The following is a 10,114-nucleotide window of genomic DNA, read 5'->3' on the forward strand; positions in this document are numbered from 1 at the left end:
TACTATAAACACTGTTGAGGATGTTTGCTGCAAAGGAGAGAAACCACCACAAGAGTGCAGGGCAGCTTCTTGTAGAAAATGATACAGCAGTGGATTAATGAGCGTTCCACCAGATGTTTGGACAGAGTTCATTTTTAAGTATCAATATGGTAATTTTAACATTTAAAAAAACTTATCCTGCTTTTTTAATAGCTATGTTGTGTTAGTATTATCATATGAACATTTCTTAGGAACCTACTACTTGAAGGTATAAAATCACAGAACACTTTCCTAAATCCCAAATATATAGTGTTGAACAGTAAGTCTAATACCTCTAGTGTTCAGAGTTCTGTTGACCTCTCGCACAGGAAATTGTCAAACAGGTCTTGAAAAATTATGATGGGCAAAGGCTCAGAGGAGGAATTCCTTTTCCTTTCGTTAATTTTCCCTTTTTGATTTCTTCCTCCTCATTTTCCTGACCAATATTAAATTACTAAATAAATATACACCAATACAAAGTAAAGATAAATGTTACAGAAAACATAAAATTTTTTATTAAATTAATAAAAAATAAAAATTTTCCACTCCTTGTTCCCAATTCTCCCTGTCACATTTCCTAGAAGGAAACATTATTAATAATTAGGTGCATATATTCCTGCTATTTTAATTACATAAATGTTTACATATTGAAAATGAGATATAATCATACATCTATTCTACAACTATTCTTCTTATTCTTACATATTTACAAGAAGAATTATTAAGAGGTTTACAAGAAGAATTATTAAGATTATGCTAACATGTATTAACACTTCTAACCTTTATATAATACCCCTACCATCTTCAAGTATTATCAATATTCAGCTTCTATTCTAGTAAGAGTTCACTCTAATACTGCATTTGTTGTAAACACAAAGGAGTTCCCTATGCTTTTCTAAAGTGTTTTTATTTTGAAATAATCATATCTTTATAGGAAATGGCAAAGATATGTACAGGGAGGTCCTGTGCACCCTTCATCTATTCTCTCCCATATATGGTACAGTATTAGAACCAGAAAATTGACATTGATAAAATTCACAAAGTTTGAGTTTTTTCAGATTATACCAACTATATATGTACTTTTTTTTTTTATTTTGGTGGTGCTGGGGTTTGAACCCATGGCCTTGTGCATACTAGGGAAGCACTCTACTGACTGAACTATATCCCCAACCCTTATATGCATCCATTTTTAAATGTCTATGTATATACTTCAATGGAACTTTATCTTATATGTAGGATCCTGTAATTACCACCGCAATCAATATAGGGAATGCCATCATGACCACAACGCTTCTTTATGCTACCCCTTTCAGCCCCAATCCCTCACTTTTGGCAGTCACAAATTTTTTCTTAATTTCTATAATTTTGTTATTTTATGAATGTTCTATCAGTGGAATTATACAGTATAAAACTTTTTTTGAGGTTGTCTTTTCTTCTATCTTGGTATAATTTTTCTGCAAACTCATTGATTTTGCTGAAGAAATTTGTTCTCTGCCCGTAGTACTATATCATAAATATCTTTCCATATCAGCACATAAAGACCAATTATATATACATATATATATATATTATACATATTTCCTTTTTAAGCAAAAGTGAAGTATACACCATAAATTGTTTCACTGGTTACTTATTTATTTATTTATTTATTTATTTTGTAGTACTGAGTATTGAATCTGGGATCTGGAGCTATGGTGTGCATGATAGGCAAGCACTTTACCACTGAGCTACATTCCCAACCTTGCTTATTTCTTACTTGGCATATTATTATTTCCTAGGTAGTAGTTGTTTAATTGACACATAGGAATCATCAATATTTATTGGTTAAAATAAAATGTTTTGATATATGTGCAGTAGACACATACATTCCTTCATTTATCATTTCTAGTGAAAACACTCAAAATGATTTATTTTAACTTTTTAGAAATACACAGTACATTATTGTTATTTATAGTCATCCTTCTTGCCATAGAACTGAACTGGATAGTATTTTTAGTAGCACAGTGCTTAGTAAATAATTTTGTATTTTTTGTTTAATTGTTTTAAAATATATATAGAACAAATCCTTAGTTACAGGTTTGTATTTTTGATAGAGATACTGCTCTCCAAATACTGAAGTAATTTTTGTTGCCAATGAGAATGCTTCTTTTCTTATATTCTTATTAACATTGAATGTTATACCTCTTTTAGCTTTATCTTTGCCTATCGAATTAAAAATTGTTAATTCAAGGTTTTAGTTAATACATATTCAATTATAAATATGTTATAATTAGTAAGTGAAGATGAGCTCATTTTTATATATTTTTGTTCATATTTTACTTAGGAAAATGTAAATATATATTCAGGGAATAATGAGTAAGGTAGTTTGAAACTGAGTGAGTTACAGTTAGAGATGCAGGGGCCAGATTCTGATCAAAGAATATGTACTTACATGGAAAGACAATGAATTAATTAAAGGGTTTGTATAAAGGTAATAAACAGTTCATCAAATCTATTGTAATTTAGAAACTAGATGAGACCTTAGGCTATGTGTGGTAGTAGTCATGTAATGGTAGGCACTATCTCAAACAAGAATTAATAGGAGGTTTGAGTGAACAGACTATGTAAAAATCAGTAAAGTCTAAGGTGATGTGGCCTAAGCTGAGGGTAGTAGTAGATGATATTCTTAACAAAAGCATGAAAACTTAGAGAAACTGATTTGGAGGGTAAAGCTGGATGGAGGTATATGATTCTGTTTTAGACGTTATAAATCAAATGAACAACTATTGGTTGAGTGCTGACAATGTGTTGGCACCATGTGCTTGCTTTTATATGTCATGTTGTTCTAAGCGCTTTAAACTTTCTGATCTTTAGTGTGAGAAAAAGTTGAAAAAATTGGTATTCTTTTTTTGGAGGGCCATAAGAAGAAAGGGGCAAATATGTTGTCACGTACAACATTAAGATTTTAAGGATTCTTATGTCAGGTACACCCAAGTTCTAGTTCTAATTTCATTTCTACTTAGTTTTGTGGACTTGGGTAATGTTTGACCCAATTAAATCTCAGTTCCTTTCTATCTACAATGTGAATAATAGCACTAATTATCCCAAAGAATTGTTGCAACAAATGAAAAATTCCATAGAAGAATGTTTAGTATAAGTCCTTGTATTCAAGATGATGATGATGATGATGATGATGATGATGATTTGGTACTGGGGATTTAAATTCAGGGGCATTTGACCACTGAGCCACATCCCCAGCCCTATTGTGTATTTTATTTAGAGACAGGGTCTTATTGAGTTGCTTAGCCTCTCACTTTTGCTGAGAATGATTTTGAACTCCAGATCCTGTCCTACCTCAGCCTCCCCAGCCGCTGGGATTACAGGCATGCGCCACCGGTCCAGCTTAATTATTGTTTTTGTTAGTGACTTGTGATTGGGAAAAACTGATTAAACGCTTTCAGTTCTCCCCTCTAGTTTCCCCTGAAAAGGATTCTGGGTCTGCTCACTTGGCTTCATTCCTCTACCATCTTACAAAGGGTTCTGACATTTCCAGAGAGCATTTTAAGTTGTTTGTTATGCCAGGTCAAGAAAACAAGTGCAGATATGGAAAGAACCAGGCCAGTGGGCTGGTTCTCAGGGGGAAATCTATGCATGCTAAGGGGACATCTCTCGGGAAGCTATGATTTATGGAAAGGCTCCGAAGCATCATATACAGACAGAAATGAAGAGTGAGGAAGAACCAGAAGGAAGAGGAAGAGTTTACAAATAAATGACAACAAACTCTGGGTTGAGAAATTGGATCTTAGGGAATAAGAGTTTTTAGAGACATGAGGGAGGAAGAGAATCATATATAAAGGGATTCTGCTATGTTGTGGGCTATGCATTTGGTTCTCCTTTGTATGTTTTTTTTTTTTTTTTTGTACTGGGAATTGAACCCAGGGGTCACTTAACCATGGAGCCACATCCACAATTCTTTTTTATATTTTATTTGGAAACAGGATCTTGCTGAGTTGCTTAGGGCCTTGCTAAGTTGCTGAGGATGGCTTTGAACCAACCATCCTCTTGCCTCAGCCTCCTAAGATGCTGGGATTACAGGCATGTGCCACTGTGCCTGGTATTTTCATGATACTGAATGAATGTTAAGTAAAGAATTTGTATAGAGCTTGTATTTTACTGTATGTTGTATGCCACTGTTCTTGCTTCTGGTGCAGCCCAGCAGGAGCAATGGGTAATTGGCAAGGCACCCCTGGATCCCCTTTTGTCTGTATACTATTAACTAACAACTCAGTGCCAGCACACAGCAAGTACCAAGTAGATATTCAAGTTTTTGAAAGAAGAGTGATACCAGGTTGAGCTCTGTTTTCTCTTCTATTTAGTTCTCTTATTGGAAGCACCATCATTTTTCTGATTCCTCCGCTGTGCTCCCAAATGAAACATTTGACATCATCTACTACCCAGTAATGTTGTAATAATCTATCACCAAATCCTATCCGTGCTTATTTAGTAAACTTTTCTTCACTCCCACTGTGATTACTCTGGTACAAGGGCAACTTTCAGAAGTTATCTTCCGTTAGGCAGGTAGCAGGGCTATCTGCTGTGGGGCAACAGCATGTGGTCGACCTTTAAGAACCTTTAAGAGCTGGGGTTTAAAGAGGAGCAGTACATAACATCTCTCAGAATTCCTTGTCTTAATTCTGATTAAATTGAAATGGACAAGGAAGTCCAGCTGGGGAGGATCTGAATGTTAGGTTTTTTTTTTTTTTTTTTTAACTGCTGGAGCTATTGGGACACTTGTATGGGTGTGTGTTAACGATATCAAACCCTATAAATCTTGAACCCATAAACAGGCTAGTTTTCCCACCCACATGCCTGTACTATGGCAGGCCACTTCCCAAAAGGCAGAGTTGTAAAATTTTAGTTGGGTTAAGAATAAAGAATAATGTGTGCTCCTTAGGTGGATTGTTCCCAAGAAAGGAAGAAGGGTATGGGAGGAATCTCAACTCAGCTTGTCCAGTGCTTGCTCCCAAATTTATCAATATAATAATGGGCTGAGTTTCCCTCTACTTCTGTATCATGGCCTGAATATTTATATCCCCCTAAAATTCATGTGAAATCCCCAGGTGATGGTGTTAGGAGGTAGGGTCTTGGGAGCCGATTGCCTCATGAGCAGCAAACTCATGAGTGAGGTTAGTGTCCTTTTAAAACAGGCCTCAGAGGGCCTCTTGCCTTTCTGCCATGTGAGGTCAAGGGAAGCACAACTATAAGGAAGAAGCCCCCATCTTACACTGAGCCTCCTGGTGCCTCCATCTTGGACTTCCCGGGCTCCAGAAGTGTAAGAAACACGTTTCTGTTGCTTACTGGTTCCCCAGTTTATGACATTGTACTATGGCAGACTGAAGGGACCAAAACACTCTACCGTAGTCTTAGTATATAGAATGTTTTAATTGCTTTTAACCCTTTGGGTTTAATCATTTAGCTTATGCTCACTGGGAAGTGTGGCTTTTCCTTTTGGGAGAAAAATGAGCTTTTTGAGACAGTTTCTCTCTTTGTGAGGCCAGTCTCCTCTTACCAATTTTTAAACATTTTGGAACTATCAGTTGACAATGCAGATGTATTCAGAAGGCCCTGAAATAAGTCAGATCAGTTTACTGTCTAAATTAACATTTTGCATCTAAGGATGATGATAGTCCAAAATTCCTTGTCCAAGTTTTGCAATGAGATTCAATGATACATTAAGACTTTTTGGTAGAAAACTATCACACAGAGATATCCCAAATTTGTTTTTTTTTATTGGTTGTTCAAAACATTACAAAGCTCTTGACATATCATATTTCATACATTAGATTCAAGTGGGTTATGAACTCCCATTTTTACCCCAAATACAGATTGCAGAATCACATTGGTTACACATCCACATTTTTACATAATGCCATATTAGAAACTGTTGAATATAAGTGCTTTCTAATTTTGAATTTGGGGGAGATGCCACAGATTTTAAATCCCAAATCAAATTATACCACTTAAGTAAAATTAAGGTAAAAATCTTCAATTATTCCCCAATTTTTAATTGTCTCTCTGGTATTCAGGTAGAGTCAGTTTATTTACTTAATTGTAAAGGGACACAATACTTTTATTTTATTTATTTGTTTTTATGTGGTGCTGAAGATCGAATCCAGTGCCTCGCATGTGCTAGGCAAGTGCTGTACCACTGAGCCAAAACCCCGGGCTATAGTCAATTTTTTTCTGCTAGCATCTGTGATCAGAGTTTTTCACTATAGTATGTATGATTCTTTCAGTTGTTTTAGTTAAGTCTTAAATCTTGCTTTAAATGAAAACACTTATGAAAGAGTTAGTAGAACAAAATATTATCTGAGCATCAATCCTACATTCATGCAATTTGAAAAACGGGTTGGTTCCTATCTCCTAGAGTAGTTGTCCCAAGAAGTGCCTTCCCAGATCGTTAAATTTAGTGTTCCTAAGGTCTTAATAGTAATTTTAGAGAAGGAAGGTAGATGTAGATTTTTTGGGGGGAGGTTCACACCTCAGATGATTCCCATACATAATTTTAGTTCTTTCAAATCCATGACTAGTGTTATAGTTTGGATCTGAAATGTCCCTTGAAGGTCCATGTATTAAAGATTTGGTTTCCAGCCTGTGGGAGATGGTAGGATCTTTAAGAAATAAGGCCTAGTGGGAGAAACTTAGGGCACTAGGTATGTGTACTCATACTGAAATTCCAGCCCCTGCCTGTCTCTCTGCTTTCTGACTGCTGTGAGGTAGGCAGTTTCCTTTACCACATGCTTCCACCATGATGTGCTACCTCACCCCAGGCCCCAAAACAAAGGCCAACTAAGTATGAACTGAAAACTCCAAAACTGTGAACCAAAATAAACCTTTCCTCCTTTTTAGTTCATTATCTTAGGTATTTTGTTATGGTAACATAAAGCTGACTAATTTAAACAATGAACTTGAAAGACTGCAATATCTTCTAGAAGGAATTCATTTTGGCATTATCTCATGATCAGATTTAGGAATCCAGGTCCTTTGTACATTTTTCCAAGCTCAGAAATTATAATGGTGGTAACTTTGGTCCATGGGTCTCATTTCAGGTGCTTTATTTTCCTTTTGCATATTTAAACCTTTTAAATTTCTGTTTTCCCCTTTGAGTCTTGTACATCCAGCATCCTAGACCTTAGTGAGGATGACTGTACCTACAGATACAGAGTTCCAATATCTTGTGAACAGGCATGTTCTCATTTTGTATCTTTTCATTTCTATGTGATATAAATTGCATGAGTCCGGAAACCTGCTGAGAGGGAAGTATTCCACTGGTACCTATTTAAGAATTACTCTTAATAAATTTCAAAACTGAAATTACTTTTGATTATTCTGAAAGCTCTGCCCCTTAGGGGCCTGTACGTTGAAACGTTATACTTGTCTTTTTAAAAAATTATTTCTTATGCTCAGTTTTCAAATGTTCCAGGTCTTGAGTAACAATATTTTCTTCCACATCTTGTTCTGCACCTGTAGGGTATTTGTCTCTAATTTTATTTCCCTTTCTTGTATTCCACCTTCAGAGAGGCCCTGTTGAATTTTAAACTCCATCATAAAATTGTTTCCTTTCATTCTCTGACACCGTTTCATGTAATTGCATTTTCCCTCAAGATTATTTTTGTTGAATAATCCAGATTTTTCCTCCAGATTTTTGTAGATGCTGATAGTGATATCATCTAGACTCATCAAAACAGCTACTTCTTATATAAATATTGTTCAAGTTAAACTCTTTGATAATCCCACCCAGGAGATATTCTCCCATCAGAACAGCATCTAACACAGATTTGTGCTTTTTCCTGGCTCTGTTTTCATATGCCTCACCTTTGGTGTGTGCTTCCAGGGCACTCTGAAACTCACCTAATAATTCTTGGAATTATTCCTTGTGATGATGCACACTATGTGCCCTCCAAGGTATGCAGATTTTTATTTTCTTTACCAACTTAATGTATCTATCATAACCCTAAGGAGTTGTTCTCCAATTACTTTTGCAATAAGTTCTATATTTGCAAAAACTCTTCATTAAGAAGCCACCTCTTGCCCCCCCCCACCGCATCCTGGGCAACATTTATTGTTGCTTGTATTCTTGATAATTGCTATTCTGACTGGAGTGAGATGAAATCTTAGTGTAGTTTTAATTTGCATTTTTCTTATTACTAGAGATGTTGAACATTTTTTCATATATTTGTTGACCAATCATATTTCTTCTTCTATGAAGTATCTTAGCCCATTTATTGATTTTTTTTTTTTTTGGTGTGAAGTTTTTGTGAGTTCTTTATATTGAAGCAGTATCTGAGGTGCAGGTGACAAAGATTTTCTCCCAATTCTGTAAGCTCTCTCTTCACGTTCTTGCTTGTTTCTTTTGCTGTGAAGAAGCTTTTTAGTTTTATTCCATCCCATTTATTGATCCCTTTTTTTAAAGTTTTTTTTTGTAGTTGTAGATGGACAGAATGACTTTATTTTGTTTATTTTATATGGTGCTAAGGATTGAACTCAGGGCCTCACAAATTCTAGGCAAGCCCCCTGCCACTTTACTACCTTGCTACATCCTCATCCCTTTTTAAAGTTTTTGTTTTGATAGAGGGTGTTACTAAATTATCAGGCTGTCCTTGAAATTGTGATCCTCTTGGAGCAGTTTTCTGAGGAGCTGGGATTATAGGCACTTTACTGATTGACAGGTGATTACATTTTTGGCTGTTTACTGATTTTCTCTATGCTCATTCTATCAAGACAGATTTCTTTTTTTGTTTGTTTGTTTTAGTTGTCGATGGACACAATACCTTTATTTATTTATTTTTATGTGGTGCTGAGGATTAAACCTAGTGCCTCACACATGCCAGGCAAGCGCTCCACAACTAAGCTAGAGCCCCAGCCCAACTGCTCTTTTGAGATTATATCCTTCCTAATTTTATTTGGTGTTAAAACAGACTTTGTGTTATAATATGGTCATAACAAGTGGTATTTGGTTTTATGTTTTTAACTAGACATCCTGACTTGGTTAAATAAAAAGATCACCAAGATCACCGCTCCATGACAGTGAGTCCTCCCAGTCTTATTTATATTAGTCACATGCAGGCGTCTGTGAAATCCCAAAGTCAGAGCAATGGTTCTGAAAGGAGGGTGCAGGGATCCAAAGCCAGCGCCTCCGGGACACATTTTTGGTTGTGGCATCTGAAGAGGAAGGGTTGCTGCTGGCATGGGGTGGGTGTGGGTCAGGCATGCTACAGTGCCAAGGACAGACGCAAATGTCAATAGTGTTGAGACTGAGAAGCCCTGGACTAGACTAGTTGATATCCCTTCTAGCCCTTAATTCATTCAACCAGCACACATTTATTGGGCAACTACTACGTGCCAAGAACTGTGCCAAGTGCTGGGGTTACCATGTGGAGTCAAGCAGGAAAGAAGGGCAGTCTGGATTTATTTGGCTGACCACCCCCAGTTCTGGGAAGCCTCTGTAGGCTAGAAAGACCCCTTCAAAGAAACAGGGAGGAGAAAGCAACTTCGCACAGCAGGCCAGAGTCCAGCTCCCTGGCAATCCGCAGCACCCAACCCTCTTACCTGGCTGGGCTTGCCCAGATCCCCAGAGGCAGCTGCTCTGATTTCAGTCCCCCCTCCAAGCCGACGTGACCTCAAGCCTCGGTTTCCCCACCTGCTGCAAGGTCCAGCTCTCTTAGGACACAGTGCACTCGGTAAGAAGCAAAGCTGGCCCTCCACCTCTGGAGCCTGTTTCCCCTCCAGGCACCCGTCATCCACAGGAGGCCCGGGAAGGGCCAAGTGATGCAAAGGCGCCAGGAAGAAGGGATTTGTATATATGACCGCGACTGCAACACTAACGACAAGAGGGGCGTCCTCCGGGTCACTGGGCGCCTGTCCGGTATCCGAGGGCTCCGAGGACGGCACGCTTGGCCCGGAGCAGCAGGCTCGCGCCCAGAGGCCAGCCCACCCCCAACCGGCCTTTCCTCTATCAAGACAGATTTCAAGGCTGAAATCTCTAAACATAATTATTAATTTTTCTATTTCTTTTATAGTTCTTTCAGTTTTTGCTCTATGTAATTGCATATACTCA

The sequence above is a fragment of the Ictidomys tridecemlineatus genome, chromosome 8 (assembly GCF_052094955.1).
Source record: "Ictidomys tridecemlineatus isolate mIctTri1 chromosome 8, mIctTri1.hap1, whole genome shotgun sequence".
NCBI lineage: Eukaryota > Metazoa > Chordata > Mammalia > Rodentia > Sciuridae > Ictidomys > Ictidomys tridecemlineatus.